This window comes from Haematobia irritans, chromosome 4, assembly GCF_050003625.1.
Source record: "Haematobia irritans isolate KBUSLIRL chromosome 4, ASM5000362v1, whole genome shotgun sequence".
Classification (NCBI taxonomy): domain Eukaryota; kingdom Metazoa; phylum Arthropoda; class Insecta; order Diptera; family Muscidae; genus Haematobia; species Haematobia irritans.
The window spans coordinates 176,388,111-176,406,012 of NC_134400.1; the positions used below are offsets into that span (position 1 = coordinate 176,388,111).

The 17,902-nt window shown below is 37.4% G+C and overlaps 1 protein-coding gene across 1 annotated transcript in view; it reads left to right on the forward strand.

Annotated features, from left to right (window-relative positions):
* Positions 1-17,902, forward strand: part of Dscam4 (Down syndrome cell adhesion molecule 4) — a 552,772-nt gene that overhangs the window by 375,011 nt on the left and 159,859 nt on the right. The gene's annotated exons all lie outside the window — the stretch shown is intronic.

Genomic DNA, 17,902 nt, shown 5'->3' on the forward strand with positions numbered 1-17,902 from the left:
ATATTCGGATGTACGGAATTTGAAGAAGATCGGTTGATATACACGCCAATTATGACCAGATCGGTGAAAAATATATATGGCAGCTATATCTAAATCTGAACCGATTTTTTCCAACATCACTAGGGATTGTCTTTGAGCCGAAAGAGGATCCTATACCAAATTTTAGGACAATCGGACTAAAACTGCGAGCTGTACTTTGCACACAAAAATACACCAGACAGACAGACGGACAGACAGGCAGACAGACAGACAGACGGACATCGCTAAATCGACTCAGAATTTAATTCTAAGCCGATCCGTATACTAAAAGGTTGGTCCAAGATTACTCCTTCTTGGCGTTACATACAAATGCACAAACTTATTATACCCTGTACCACAGTAGTGGAGAAGGGTATAAATATGGGAAACATTTAAATCTGAAGCAATTTTAAGGAAACTTCGCAAAAGTTTATTTATGATTTATCGCTCGATATATATGTATTAGAAGTTTATGAAAACTAAAGTCATTTTTACAACTTTTCGGCTAAGCAGTGGCGATTTAACAAGGAAAATGTTGGTATTTTGACCATTTTTGTCGAAATCAGAAAAACATATATATGGGAGCTATATCTAAATCTGAACCGATTTCAATCAAATTTGGTAAGCATAGCTAAAATGCTTATTCTACTCCCTGTGCAAAATTTCAACTAAATCGGAGTTAAAATTTGGTCTCTGTGGTCATATAAGTGTAAATCGGGCGAAAGCTATATATGGGAGCTATATCTAAATCTGAACCGAATTGATCTTCTTGTGCAAAATTTCAACCAAAATTTCCCACCCTGAGCATTTTTGCCAAAGACCCCATGTGTCTATCTCGTCTCTTTCTGGTTGTTGCAAACATATGCACTTACTTATAATACCCTGTTCCACAGTGTGGCGCACGGTATAAAAAGTTGGATATATTTTAAAATGTGACCTTTTCAAGGATGCCGTTATGTTTACGTGTTGCACTATATTTGAAAATTTTATTGGAAGCATGTATGTTAGGGAAACATCCTGTTTTTGTAGAGATTTTTTTTCCCAAAATTACAAGCGTAGAGAAAAACAGGGGAATCTGGAGAATTCTGTCTATTTCCACAGATTACTAAAATTGTACAAAAAAAAAAAAAAAAAAAAAAAACAAAATACGTTCGCTCAGTATTTCTGGTATGTTATATGAAGACCCAAAATATTTGGTGGTAAAAGCTTTACTATAAAAATCATAAGTAAGAAATTTGTGAATTGAGGTGTGCTTGTGTTAGTATCAGAAACTGGAGATTAGTACCAGGCGGTATGAAATTGGGCCTATGAAAAATGAGCCCTAAAACCCAAATAAACCAGGGCCCAAAAATTGGGCGATAGGTTAGGTTAGGTTAGGTGGCAGCCCGATATATCAGGCTCACTTAAACTATTCAGTCCATTGTTATACCACATTGGTGAACTTCTCTCTTATCACTGAGTGCTGCCCGATTCCATTTTAAGCTCAATGACAAAGTGGGGCGATAAAATGAGCCCTATGAAAATGAGCCTCAACCAGAGAATAAAGCCGGCCCACTTTTTTCACTCCGTATATTCGCCGGCGGACGATTATCCATTATAAAATCAATTTGAAGTTATCCGAATGGTAATGAGATAAGTTGTACAACCAATCGTACAATCAAATTTACATTTATTTCAAAGTTAAATTTTTGCATAATTACTATGGCAACTTGATTTTGATTGATTGTGAGTGGAAGGTTCATAATTTTGGCAAAAACTTCAAAAAATATTAATAAACTTTTCTGATTTAAGTCAATATTTTTGATTACACAGAAAAAAATTTTCGTAGTTAAACTAACGCTAAATTTAACTTATTTTTATTGGAATAAATTTATATTTATTTATAAAGTTCAATGACCGGACACATAAGTTCAATATGAACTAAAATAAATGAAAATTTTGGTACGATTCCTAAAAATAGTAAGAATGAACAACTGTACAGGGTTGGCCTGTCGCAAACTGTGACTTTTGCGACATACGTTTACGACGGTATAATACGTATGTCGAAAAATTCGCAAACCTAGTGTAGAAAACCTAATTTGGAATTAAAGAAATTTTTTAATTTAATTTAGCTAAGCTCCCCGATAAAAGGTATGCAAAAAATGTTTTATATTGTATTTATTCAAAACTCTACTAGATTTACATCTCTCATTCACAACTTCAAACTATTCTTGGTTTTCGTGATCCAAGCTTTAGCTGTATCAACGAATGTATACACGCTCACAAAAAATCGCTTCTGTAACATATACTCCCAAACATATTTTGCTTCAAGCATATACATTTTTGGGTATTGCCCAAACATTTATATGTTTGATCTCTACCAATATATAATATGTTTGAAAGCATATTGGTCTAAACAATATATGTTTGGGTAGTCTAAGTTCCAAACATTTTGTATTTTTGCATCCAAATTCAATAATGTTGTCTTCCAAAAAACAATATGTTATTATGTGACCATATAGTATGTTTGGAAGCATTTTGCACCCAAAAATATTATATGCTTAAAAAAAATTCTCCCAAACAATATTGTGCTCAAAATTTTATTTATTTATTTATATATTTACAATCATAATGAATTATGAAAATAAACAGGTAATATAGGTGCTAACAACATAGGTTTTCGACCTGAATGCTCAAAATTTTGTTTCTGCCCAATTGTATATTCCCCGACATCTTTCTCACTTCCACGAGATTTTTTAGTTCTTAGCACCTTTTTCTGTAATACAAACATGTAGAAGAAATTATTCAATTTTATGATTTTTTTTTTATTTTAATTTTACCTTTTGCCGGACGGGGATTCGAACAGCGGACCACACAGTTTGTAAGGATCAAAGAAGTAGCTGATCAATTGCCCAAGGAAAATTAAAATGTTAATTTTGTAATAACAAGCAACAACCACCAACTTAATTCAATATCGCTCCCTGTTAAATAGCGCTCCAAGCTACTAAACACATATATGTTTATAGGCTATTTCTAAATTAATATATGTTTGCATCCAAGCATATTATATTTACAAACATTTTATGTCCCAAACATAATATGTTCTAAAATATTAACATATATGTCCCAAACATGTTATGCTAGTTTATGAACATTATATGCTTGCACTCAAAAATATTGTGTTTAAAAATTTGTGTTCCAAACATATAATTTTTATAGCCAAACATATGAAAAACAGTCTTTTTCATCCGTGTAGCTACAATTTTGAAAAATTTTAATTAGTACACTGTTAGAAAAATATGTTTTTCATATGTTTCGATATAAACAAAATGTGTTTCGGGCACAATTTTTAAACACAATATATTTAAGTGCAAACATCTAACTAACACTAAATGTTTGGAACACATATGTTAATATGTTAGAATATATTATGTTTGGGGCATGCATGTTTCATAAAAATTATATGTGTGAATGTAAACATATATAAATTTACAAATTTCGAGTAATCATATATATGTTGTGATATTTTATTCAGAGAGCGACAGAGAGAGAGAGAGAGAGAGTATAGAGAAAGAAATAAACTGCTTTATGATAAGGCCAAAAATTTTATACGCTTAAGTCTAAATATTATTTAATTTAAGTCTAAATATTATTTAATTTGTGTATATTATAAAATTATTTATGTATGTTTATACTCGACCCCACGTTCTTCCTTTGTTAGAGTTTTTGAATTCCTTCCAAAATATCAAACTTTTATACCAAAACCAGTTTTTTATTACAAAATTGTTATTTTTGCAACAAAAAAATAATATTTTATCCAAAAGCTCAGTCCATTTCGTTTATATCAAGCACTGTTTCTGACTGTAAATCTTTAATAACCTACATTTCGAAGTTTCATTATAAAAATTTAATATAGTATAAATATAAATGTGTAAATTAAAAAAAAAAAAACAATTGGTGTTTGGTCGGAGCAGGGATTGAACCCACGACCCTTTGCATGTACGGCAGACATGCTAACCACTGCTCCACGTTGCCAACACATGTATGTTTCTGTTAAATAATGCTATGTTTGCATGGGCTCGTGGGCGCTGCAAACTATGCTATATAAATGTAACTTATAACGATAATTATCTACTGGTGACTATAACAGCTACGTAGCTCAGTGGTAGTGTGTTGGCTTACAAACTGTATGGTCCTCGGTTCGATTCTCCGTCCAGGCGAAAGGTAAAATTTAAAAAAAATTTAAAATTGAATAATTTCTTCAACATTATTTGTATTACAGAAAAAGGTGCCAAGAACTAAAAAATTTCGTGGAAGTGAAAATTATGTTAGGGAATGAGCACAATCTTCTTTGGGGAAAATTCTTCCAAGCATATAATATTTTTGGCTCAAAATGCTTCCAAAAATAGAATATGTTCACATAAAACAAACATATTAATGTTTCGGCAGTATCCAATAATATATGTGCTTCCTGCAAAATATGTTTGGAACATATTGTAGAGAGGCGATTTTTTTGAGGGTGTATGGAAATTGGCTCTAATAAGCCAAAAAGTGATTTTATAAAAATTTTCTCTAAACAGCAATAACATAATAATAATAACATAATAATTTTATGAACATTCCTGAGAATTTAAACTTCTTCGCATATATCATCATTTTGGATATCATTCGCTGCCTATCTGAAGGGTGTGAAGTATTTGGAATTTGCGACGCTCGGCGCCGTCGACAGGTAAAAACTTTTTGGCGGCGGCTAAAACCTGCGGCGCGACTTGGCGGCTTCATTCTCGTAAAAAGTACGAAATTTGTCATTGTTTTACAACCAAAGAAACTTTTCATTAAAAGTGCGAAATATTTCGTTCTTTTTACGAAGAAGAACAAGTATATACGGCCGTAAGTTCGGCCAGGCCGAAGCTTATGTACCCTCCACCATGGATTGCGTAGAAACTTCTACGAAAGAATGTCATCCACAATCGAATTACTTGGGTTGTGGTATCTTAAAACTTCTTAACATCGTTTTCTAAATTGTGAGTTAGTCCATATGATTATGCACTTTTGGCATGGCTCTTAAATATCATATACTTCCACAACGTACAAAATTTCAACCAGATCGGATGAACTTTGCTTCTCCAAAAGGCACCGGAAGTCAAATCTGGGGATCGGTTTATATGGGGGCTATACGTAATTATGGACTGATATGAACCAATTCCTGCATGGTTGTTGGATACCATATACTAACATCACGTACCAAATTTCAACCGAATCGCATTAATTTTGCTCTTCCAAGGGGCTTCGGAGGTCAAATCTGGGGATCGGTTTATATGGGGGCTATATATAATTATGGACCGATTTCCACCAATTTTTGCATGGGTGTTTGAGGCCATATATAAACACCACGTACCAAATTTCAACTGAATCAGATAAATTTTGGTCTTCCAAGAAGCTCCGGAGGTCAAATCTGGTGATCGGTTTGTATGGGTGCTATATATAATTATGGACCGATGTGGCCCAATTTTTGCGTGGTTGTTAGAGACCATATACTAACACCATGTACCAAATTTCAGCCGGATCGGATGAAATTTGCTTCTCTTAGAGGCTCCGCAAGCCAAATCTGGGTATCGGTTTATATGGGGGCTATATATAATTATGGACCGATGTGGACCAATTTTTGCACGGTTGTTAGAGACCACATACTAACACCATGTACCAAATTTCAGCCGGATCGGATGAAATTTGCTTCTCTTAGAGGCTCCGCAAGCCAAATTTGGGGGTCCGTTTATATGGGGGCTATACGTAAAAGTGGACCGATATGGCCCATTTGCAATACCATCCGATCTACATTAATAACAAGTACTTGTGCCAAGTTTCAAGTCGATAGCTTGTTTCGTTCGGAAGTTAGCGTGATTTCAACAGACGGACGGACGGACGGACATGCTCAGATCGACTCAGAATTTCACCACGACCCAGAATATATATACTTTATGGGGTCTTAGAGCAATATTTCGATGTGTTACAAACGGAATGACAAAGTTAATATACCCCCATCCTATGGTGGAGAGTATAAAAATAGAACACATAACGTATCAAATTTTAATATTTGCTCATCCAAGAGGCTCCGCAAGCCAAATCTGAAGATCGGTTTATATGGGAGCTATATATCATTATGGACCGATATTGGCCAATTTTCATTGTTCTTAGAGGCCATATACTATCACCAAATATGTTGCCACAACTCAACCGAATCGGATGTAATTTGCTGCTGCTAGAGGAGCTGCAAGCCAAACCGTTTATCGATCCATATGAGAGCTATACATAAAAGTGGTCCGATATGGCCCATTTGCAATACCATCCGACCTACATTAATAACAACAACTTGCGAAAAGTTTAATGTCGATCCGAAGTGAGCGTGATTTCAACAGACGGGCGGACATCGCTAGAATGACTCAACCACGAACCAGTATATATATGGTATATACTCGTACTTTATGGGGTCATAGACCAATATTGCGATTTGTTACAAACGCAATGACAAAGTTAATGATGGAGGATATGAAAAACGAATTTTATGTTGCCATTATTCATTATCTTAATAAACGAAATCATTTGAAACCCATTCGAATATGACCCAGATAATGCTTAATGCTATAGAGTAAATTATACATCTGTCACTTTGCACCGAATAAAAGACCGAAAACCTACATATTCGTAATGCAGTTTACAAATCTTACCAGGTGCCTATGACATCGTCCTTGATGTACACTTACTGTTAATTATGATGTCTACTTCAATGCAAAACTAAATGCTAAGTATGAACATATGGTGTCCATATATATATGTGTGTGTGTGTGTGCACATTATCCTCTACGTTAATGAAACCCATATATGGAAGATTTAGATTCTTAGAAACTCATAATGGATGAAAGCCACAAAGGTTCAGATTTATAAACGCAGTTGCAACTGTATTAATTACCATCAATAGTAACATAAGGCTACTCTTATTTGGAATACCCATTGTATTTATGAGCCATTTTATTGATGATGAGAACTTGAAGCTATAGAACATATAAATGGTCCTAACGGAACCTTGGGTTTGCTTTGGAGGGTCTTCTGAACTAATTTGTAGAATGGAATATCAATGTGAAGTATATATATATTTTTATACATTCAGGATCTGTCTATGTTCCTCAGCACTGACGTTTACTTGTACCCAATTTAGGCTGGAGCAATGTGATCCCCATCGTTGGAGGATAAATATGTAACGACCCTGGAATAATCAGTTACTTGACACCCTTTCTCTTTATTTAGAAGTCTGTTTTATGGTTTCGAATACTATCTATCTTCTTCATCTTGGTACCTATCCAAAATTGCGTTTGTCCCCAATTTACCAGGAACATTTAAGAGAAGCTTCTTAAAACTTCACGTTGTGAGAAGTATACCTCTAAATCGTGAGGTAAGTTTGTGTGGAATGTATACTCACGATTTGTGAAGAAATTGAGAGTATATATAACAGGTTGATAAGTCCCCGGTCTGACACATAGATGGCGTCGCTAGTGTTAAATGCATATTATTTTTATATAGTACCAACCTTCAAATGATTCGTGTCAAAATTTGATGTCTGTAAGTCAATTAGTTTGTGAGATAGAGCGTCTTTTGTGAAGCACCTTTTGTTATTGTGAACAAAATTAAAAAAAAAGGATTTTCGTGTTTTGATAAAATACTGTTTTCTGAAGGGAAAAAATACGATGGAAGCAAAAACTTGGCTTGATAATGAGTTTCCGGACTCTGCCCCAGGGAAATCAACAATATCAATGATTGGTATGCAATATTCAAGCGTGGTGAAATGAGCACGGAGGACGGTGAACGCAGTGGACGCCCGAAAGAGGTGGTTACCGACGAAAACATCAAAAAATCCACAAAATGATTTTGAATGACCGTAAAATGAAGTTGATCGAGATAGCAGAGGCCTTAAAGATATCAAAGGAACGTGTTGGTCATATCATTCATCAATATTTCGGTATGCGAAAGCTCTGTGCAAAATGGGTGCCGCGCGAGCTCACATTTAACCAAAAACAACAACGTGTTGATGATTCTGAGCGGTGTTTGCAGCTGTTAACTCGTAATACAGCCGAGTTTTTCCGTCGATATTTGACAATGGATGAAACATGGCTCCATCACTACACTCCTGAGTCCAATCGACAGTCTGCTGAGTGGACAGCGACCGGCGAACCGTCTCCGAAGCGTGGAAAGACTCAATAGTCTGCTGGCAAAGTAATTGCCTTTGTTTTTTGGGATGTGCATGGAATAATTTTTATCGATTATCTTGAGAAGGGAAAAACTATCAACAGTGACTATTATATGGCGTTATTGTATCGTTTGAAGGTCGAAATCGCGGCAAAACGGGCCCATATGAGAAAGAAAAAAGTGTTGTTCCACCAAGACAACGCACCGTGCCACAAGTCATAGAGAACGATGGCAAAAATTCATGAATTGGGCTTCGAATTGCTTCCCCACCCACCGTATTCTCCAGATCTGGCCCCAGCGACTTTTTCTTGTTTTCAGACCTTAAAAGGATGCTTGCAGGGAAAAAAATGGCTGCAATGAAGAGGTGATAGCCGAAACTGAGGCCTATTTTGAGGCAAAAACGAAGGAGTACTACCAAAATGGTATCAAACAAGTATATACAGCACTAAGTTCGGCCGGGCCGAATCTTAAATACCCACCACCATGAACCAAATATTAGGGTTTCCTTTAAAATTTCAGGATGGCTTGAGGACTTCAGGACACTTCCCGAACATAAATTTTAAGATTTCACCTATGAGGACTATATCAGAATCTGGATTTATAAGAACCATTTTTGTTTGAGTTTTAGAGGAATCATTAACATCTCTTGTAAGTGTGCAAGAAAATTATAAAATAATGTCTTGATTTGAAATCTTACATCTGTAGAAGTAAAATCTGGAAATTTTAAATTGAGTTTGAAGCAATTTTCATGATCAGTGCGCCTTCTACACCCTCAAGAAGTGAAGTCGGTCTATATGGAGGTATTACCAAATGGACCGATAAAAACTTAATCCGATACAAATTTTGTGAGCCTAAAATACCAGAATATTTACAATTTCAGGAAAATCAGATAAAAACTATGGTTTCTAGAAACCTAAGGAGTTAAATCGGGAGATCGTTCTTATGGGGGCTATACTAAAATATGGACCGTCTCGAAAACTCACCGTTTTCGGCACACCTCTTTATGACCCGAAAATACCTCTAGATTTCCAATTTCAGGCAAATAGGATAAAAATTTCCAAGAAGTAAAATCGGGAAATCGGTCTATATGCGGGCTATACCAAAATATGGACCGATACTCACCATTTTCGGCACACCTCTTTATGGTCCTAAAATACCTCTAGATTTCCAATTTCAGACAAATTGGATAAAAACTACGGTTTCTATAAGCCCACGACCCCAAATCGGGAGGTCGTTTTATATGGGGACCCTACCAAAACATGGACCGATACTCACAATTTTTGGCACACGTATTTGGGGTCCTACAATACCTCTAGATTTCCAATTTCAGGTAAATTAAATAAAAACGGCGGTTTCTATAAGCCCAAGAAGTAAAATCGGGAGATCGGTCTATATGGGGGCTATACCAACATATGGGCCGATACTCACAATTTTTGGCACACGTATTTGTGATCCTACAATACCTCTAGATTTCCAATTTCAGGTAAATTGAATAAAAACTGCGGTTTCTATAAGCCCAAGAAGTAAAATCGGGAGATCGGTCTATATGGGGGGTATACCAAAACATGGACCGATACTCACCATTTTTGGCACACCTCTTTATGGTCATAAAATACCTCTAGATTTCAAATTTCAAGCAAATTGGATAGAAACTACGATTTCTATAAGCCCAAGACCTCAAATCGGGAGGTCGGTTTATATGGGGACTATATCAAAACCTGGACCGATATAGCCCATCTTCGAACTTGACCTGCCTGCAGACAAAAGACGAGTTCGTGCAAAATTTCAGCACGATTGCTTCATTATTGAAGATTGTAGCGTGATTACAACAGACAGACAGACGCACATCGTTATATCGTCTTAGAATTTCTCCCTGATCAAGAATATATATACTTTATATAGTCGGAAATCGATATTTCGATGTGTTGCAAACGGAATGACAAACTTATTATACACCCGTCACCATTCTATGGTGGTGGGTATAAAGATTGGAAGGTCGTTATAATCGTTGTATCGCTCTTGAAGGGAACTATGTTGAATAATAAAAACGAATTTTGACAAAAAAATGTGTTTTTCTTTGTTAGACCGGGGACTTATCAGCCAACCTGTTATGTATGTACCCTCAATTTTCCGCAAGTTATAAAGAATGTGTGTCCTTAATATGTGAAGAAGTATATCCATTATTACTTAGGAAATAGTATCCTCAAATTGTAAAGAATATTTTCCCTTCAATTGCGAAGGATTATACCTCCTTAGGAAAGTGTATCCACCACGTTTGAGGAATGAGTTGCCAAAAGTTGAGAAAAGGTGTTTCTCCAATCGGGCGAGGAAAGTTTATCGCCAATGCGCACCCACAATTTGTGAAGAGGAATATTTTCAATTTGCGGGGAAAGTGTATATACCTTCAATTCATGAGGAAAGTGTACCCGCAAAATTTGGCCATCAATTTGTGAAGAAGTATATCCTCAATTTACGGGGAAAATGTATCCTTAAATTATTAACAATGCGTACCTTCAACTTTAAGAAGAAGTATACCTCCAAATCGAGAGGAAAGTTTACTGTAAACTTGTGTGTTTTGTATACCCTCGATTTATGAAGATGTATAACGTCAATTTGTGAAGTATATAAACCTGTACTTTCAAGTTCTGAAGAAGCTTACCTCCTATTCGCGCGGCAAATTTAGCAACTTATGAAACAAATGTATCCTCAGTTTGTGAGAAATGTGTTTCATAAAGTATGTAAAATGTATGTATCCAATTCGTGAGGAAAATTTACTCAAACTTTGAAGAAATACGTTCTTCAATTTGTGAGGAGGTGTATCTCCAATTTGCGGGAAAAGTGTATCCTAATATTTCAGTAATGTGAAGAATTCAAGTTATGAAAAAAATAGTATACCTCCAAATCGTGAGGAATGTTTTCTTTAAACTTATGTGGAAGGAATGTTTAGCCTCAACTCGTGATGAAGTATACCTTCAAATTGTGACGAAAGTGTATCCGCAACTTTTGGCCGTCAATTTCGAAAAAAGTATATTCTCAATTTGCGGGGAAACTGTATCCTCAAATTGTGATGAAAGCATACCATCAAGTTGTGAAGAAGTTACTGTATACCCCCAACTCGTAAGGAAAGTTTACCGTAAACTTATGTGGAATGTATACCCTCAATTTGTGGAGAGGTATATCATCAATTTTCGAGGAAAATGTATGCCCACACTGTGAGGAATATGACCTCCGGAGCCCCTTGGAAGAGCAAAATTCATCCGATTCGGTTGAAATTTGGTACGTGATTTTAGTATATGGTATCCAACAACCATGCAGGAATTGGTTCATATCAGTCCATAATTATATATAGCTCCCATATAAACCGATCCCCAGATTTGACCTCTGGTGCCTTTTGGAGAAGCAAAATTCATCCGATCTGGTTGAAATTTGGTACGTGGTGGTAGTATATGATATTTAACAACCATGCCAAAAGTGGTCCATATCAGTCCATAATCATCCAAAACCGATCCCGAGATTTGGTTTTGGAGCCTCTTAGAGGAGCAAATTTCATTCGAGTCCGTTGAAATTTGGTACATTGTGCTAGTATATGGGCGTTAACAATCATGCCTAAGTAGGTCCATATCGGTCTATAAAGGGTGATACGGTCAAAATTTGGTCAATATAAACTTGACGTAGTTCTTTCAATTTTGCATTAAAAAAAACCTGAACACCCCTCATTTTGAAGGTGTGTGTGTGTAGAATGTTGCTCCTATTTTGATTTTGGAATTCACTCTTCAGTTGTCAAAATGCCGTCCAAGCAAGAAGAGCAGCGTATCAAAATTTTGCTCGCGCATCGCGAAAATCCGAGTTACTCGCACGCAAAGCTGGCAAAATCGCTAAAAGTTGCCAAATCAACCGTTACAAATGTAATTAAAGTGTTTGGGGAACGTTTGTCGACAGCCAGGAAGTCTGGATCGGGGGAAATCGAAAACCGGAAGCCGCTGAGACGACAAAGAGAGTTGCCGGTAGTTTCAAGCGAAACCCTAACCTCTCTCTCCGAGATACCGCAAATAAGCTGGGTGTATCGTCTACAACCGTGCATCGAAAAAACGATGCAAAAACGAGCCGGACTATCGACTTACAAGAAGGTAGTGACTCCAAATCGCGATGATAAACAAAATACGATGGCCAAAGCGCGATCCCGGATGCTGCACACGACGATGCTGACGAAGTTTAACTGCGTGGTAATGGACGACGAAACCTACGTCAAAGCCGACTACAAGCAGCTTCCGGGACAGGAGTTTTATACGGCAAAAGGAAGGGGAAAGGTAGCAGATATTTTCAAACACATAAAACTGTCAAAGTTCGCAAAGAAATATCTGGTTTGGCAAGCCATCTGTACCTGTGGCTTGAAAAGCAGCATTTTCATAGCTTCCGGGACTGTCAACCAAGAAATTTACTTGAAAGAGTGTTTGAATAAACGTCTGCTACCTTTCCTGAAGAAACACGGTTGTTCCGTACTGTTGTGGCCGGATTTGGCATCTTGCCATTACGGTAAAAAGGCCATGGAGTGGTACGCCGCCAAGGACAAGAACCCTCCCAACACGCCAGAGCTCCGCCCAATTGAGAAATACTGGGCTATTGTCAAGCGGAACCTAAAGAAGACCAAAAAAACTGCTAAGGACGAGCAGCAGTTCAAGGCAAACTGGCTGGGAGCCACCGTGGTGCAACGGTTAGCATGCCCGCCTTGCATACACAAGGTCGTGGGTTCGATTCCTGCTTCGACCGAACACCAAAAAGTTTTTCAGCGGTGGATTATCCCACCTCAGTAATGCTGGTGACATTTCTGAGGGTTTCAAAGCTTCTCTAAATGGTTTCGGACTCGGCTATAAAAAGGAGGTCCCTTGTCATTGAGCTTAACATGGAATCGGGCAGCACTCAGTGATAAGAGAGAAGTTCACCAATGTGGTATCACAATGGACTGAATAGTCTAAGTGAGCCTGATCCATCGGGCTGCCACCTAACCTAACCTAAGGCAAACTGGCTTTCTGCGGCGAAGAAGGTGGACAAGGTGGCTGTACAAAATCTGATGGCAGGTGTCAAGCGTGAGGCCCGGCAATTCGGATTTGGAAAAGCGAAAGCCTAACTGAATATTTTTCCTGAATTTTATACTAATTTAACTTGAAAAAGAAATTTAATTTGATTTTTTAAATAAACGATTTCACCGATTTACACGCGTTTTCCCTTGACCAAATTTTGACCGTATCACCCTTTACATATATATATTACAATTGACTGAATAGTCTAAGTGAGCCTGAAATTTAATCGGGCTGCCACTTTAACCTATATATAGCCCTCAGATAAAACGATCCCCAATCACACAAAAATTGGTCCATTTCAAGTTCATAATTGTATATAGCCCTCATATTGCAATTATGGCTCTCTACGTACCGTGCAAAAGTCCATATCGATTCGTAATTATTTGTAGACTTACCTATACATAACTTTTTTCTCAAATATATACCACGTATGGACTAACTCACAATTTAGAAAACGATGTTAAGAAGTTTTAAGATACCACAACCCAAGTAATTCGATTGTGGATGATAGTCTTTCGTAGAAGTTTCTACGCAAACCATGGTGGAGGGTACATAAGATTCGGCCTGGCCTAACTTACGGCCGTATATATTTGGAATGTATAGCCTCAATTTGTGGAGAAGTAGATCATTAATTATGCCCAAACTGTGAGGAATATGTAACCTCAATTTCTGAAAAAGTATACTCCCAAATTGTGATAATAGTGTGTGCCGGAACATTCGGCACATAATTTGTGAAGGAGTATACCCTCAATTTGTGTGGAATGTATATCCGGAATCTTTACCGTCAAGTTGTGGTGAAGTATATCACCAATTTGAAAGGAAATTGTATCCGCAAGTGTCCCTTAATTTATGCAGAATTTAGATTGGATTAGGTATAGTGGCAGACCGATAATTCAAGCTTACTTAGACTATTCAGTCCAATGTGATACCACATTAGTGATCTTCTCTCTTATCATTGAGGGCTGTCCGCTTCTGTCCAAACGGCGTTTTGCATCGCAGTGAAATCATTTAGAGAAGCTTTGAAACACTTAGAAATGTCACCAGCATTACTTAGAGCAGATAGTCTACCGGTAAAAAAAGGAACTTTCTAACCGCTATGTTTGGTGAAAGCAAGCGGGCATGCTAACCATTGCGGAATTTAAACCCAGAATTTGTATATAATTAAATGATGAGCAATGTATACTATATACATGTGAAGAAATTGTAAACCCAATCTTCCTGTCAGTGTGCCTTCAAATTACGTGCAATTGCTCATAAATTGGTATAGATGGTAGAATACGTAATCCCCATATAATTCAGCACTGAGTGACTATTATTTGGGTCATACACAAGTTGACTCTCAGTTTTCATGTTGTGTTAGCTAACATAAATGGTGGCAAAATGAACAGAAATGATTTCCAGGATTCTATTCTAATTACATGGCCACCTATATCGAACAATCAATGACGAAAATTGAATAGTCCTGATTCTACCATTCAAACGAGTGGTATCTACTTAATTATGCTCCCTATTGGCAAGAGATTTTCCTTGGAACTTGGATGCACAGCAATAGGCTCTAATGATTGAAATACCAAATTTGGTATCCAATAGTTGCTAACTATTTGGATTGGCTCAATTTGCTGATAGGCTGATATATGATCATAAAGCATACATGAAAGTAATGACAGAAGTCTGTAATTTGCTATTTAATTATATGGCCACCTATACTGAATAAGCAACAAAAAGTGAATAGTCTTCAGTTTACAAAATAAATTGAGATTGTAACAAATGAGTATGCCACACATGGCTAATCCTGGCCCCTATAGACCAGAGAGTTTTCTTCTAGTTGGTATTGAAAATAGTAGGTAATAATGAAATCGTAGTAGTAGTAGCGTTCGAATTATTTCAATAGATCATTGATTGATTGCAATTGCATGTATGACCATAAGATATAGACAATGAGTAATTACTGAAGTCTCTCTTATTTGGTATACAAGTTTCGCTATCATTCTAATTGGCTAGTGAGGGAAGTTCTCAATGCTACTATGTATTACTCACATAGGAACGGATCCCGTGTCATACTTAAAAATTTAACTGAATTATGAGCACAACGATGTGCAAGGAGCCACACGTAGAATAATTAACAATTAATTGCAAAATGAAAGATTCTGTGTTGTCAAAAGTCCCAATCAGTCGCCTTTACGAGTCTCCTTTTGGTTCTATTAAGTCAACCATATGAATCATATGGCCGATGGACGTGTTGAGAATTAATTCCTTTTGAATTAATTTTGTATGTCGGTCAAAATCATGTTTATGATGGCTTACTAATGATTTGTGCGTGTGTGTTCGCTTGTCGGTTGATCACAGTTAATTGTTGTTATTGTTTTGGGAGTGGTCCAATGATTAGCATGCCCGCTTTGCATACATAGGGTCGTAGGTTCAACTAAATTTTCAACCGAACCGAACCAAAAAATTTGTCAGTGGTGAATTATCCCCTCCCAGTAATGCAGGTGACATTTCTAAGTGTGTCAAAGCTTCTCTACACCCATAGAAAAAAATCATGAACGGCGTGGTCATTTCAAAACGATCCGTTCATGAAAGTGAAGCAACACACATGTGTTGTCAAACTGAGAACATATGGGGTCAATCTGACAACGTTAAAATGACACCATGCGTTGTCAAAACAACAACCAGCGTTCATGATCTGAAAACGTAATGGTTACGCATTTAAAAACAAAATTAAAAAAAGATTTCCGCTGCCGTGACACGAACCTGTGTCGTCTGCACCATACGCGTTAACAGTCGCCTTAGCGCATTGCACCACCGGCGGAGTTGCCATAACAACGTCTAAGGATTATTTTAAGAATTTTCATGGCCAAAGAAACTCGAATGCCGTTCATGAAATTGTGAACGCCCGTGGACGAAATCGTGAACATTCCGTTTTGATTTTTTGTCAACGTTTCCGTTTCATTTTGTCACCGTCCTTTCACGATTGCGGAACGCAATTTTTTCCATTAGTGTAAGTTGTTTCACCGCAATGTGGAACGCCGTTCGAGCTCGGCTATAAAAAGTAGGTCCCTTGTCAATGAGCTAAAACATAAAATCGGGCAGCACTCAGTTATAAGAGAGATGTTCATAGTCTAAATGAGTCTGAAATATCTGGCTGCCACTAAAGCTAACCTAATCTACCCATTTTCTTGGAGATTATTCGTAGACGTGGTATGGCCTTAGCACCGGTACCGGCAATAATGTAGTAGTATTTCCGAAGCCGGTCACAGTCGGTGTTAGTATTCCTAACGACTATCGTGGACAGTGTAGATTTGAAGATCACTGTGCTAGAACTATAGGCCCGAAGTTCTCAGTGTTGTAAAAGGTGGTCCAATATTCCCAGTGGTACTATACATTACTCGCACAGGAACGAATTCCTTAGAAAGCTTAAATATTAGAACCGAACTGCGATGTGCAGTGAGCAACACGATTAACATCTAAATGAAAGATGCTATGTCATCCCACGTCCCAATCGATTTTCCAAGCCACCTTTTGGTTGCAAGACTTCAACAATAGGAATCCAGTAGTTGATCGACGTATTGAGAATTAATCCCTCTTGCGTTAATTTGTTGTGTCAACCAAAATCATGTTTATGTAGCCGAACATAGTTGTCAAGCAATTCATCCTGCAATTAAGTTGTCCGAATAATGTCTCGGAGATGATTCGTAAACATGGTATAGCCTTAGCGTCCGTACCGGCAGTAGTAAGTATTACTTAAGCTAATCTACGTGAGGACTCTGGCGTGAAGAGGGCTGTGGTAGAACTGAAGGTGGTGGAAATGTAGGTCGGAAAGTCTCATTGATGGAACTGTAGACCCGATGGTCGCAGTGATGGAAATGTAGGTCCAATGTTCTAAGTGGTATCATGTGTAAAGTATACAGGAACGAATTCCTTAGAACGCTCAAAAATTAGAACCGAGCCACACATGGAGCGATTGGCGCCTCTCTGTAAGATGTTGTGTTGCCCAACGTTCCAGTCAGTCGCTGTTCCAACCCTACGGAAAATTGGTGCAAATTGCCACTGACACACCTATCACAGAACTGGTACCGGTGCTCCAGTTAGTTGCAAATTTTAAATAGTCTTAATTTATTGATTTCCGAACTCGCTTGATATTAAAATATTATTGGATCTACACATTTAGTGACATATGTTAAAACTATCAGAATAACCTACTGTTCGACACATTTCAAAAGTTCGAATGCGATTCGGATGCCCAAAATGACACAGATTTCTAAGAGTTTGTCCCAAAGTGGTTCCTGAGTACCTGTCTATGGGGTGCTGCTGCTATATTGTCCCAGGACGTGGCCTTTGGAATTAGTCCAAGACGTGTCGTAAAGTGTAAATTTACCCCGTCAATGACAAACCCATGTTAAAGTAACCGGTCCCTTCCATACATTTTGACCAGAACTGGGACTGGTCCATACATAACAGGGACTAGTCCTGTACCGGTCCTGTGGTTGTTCCATTTCCCGTAGGGAAGCCACACTTTAGTCAACTATATGAATCATGTAGCTGATAAAGGTGTTCAGATTTAATTCCCGTTGCATGAAGTTTTTATATCG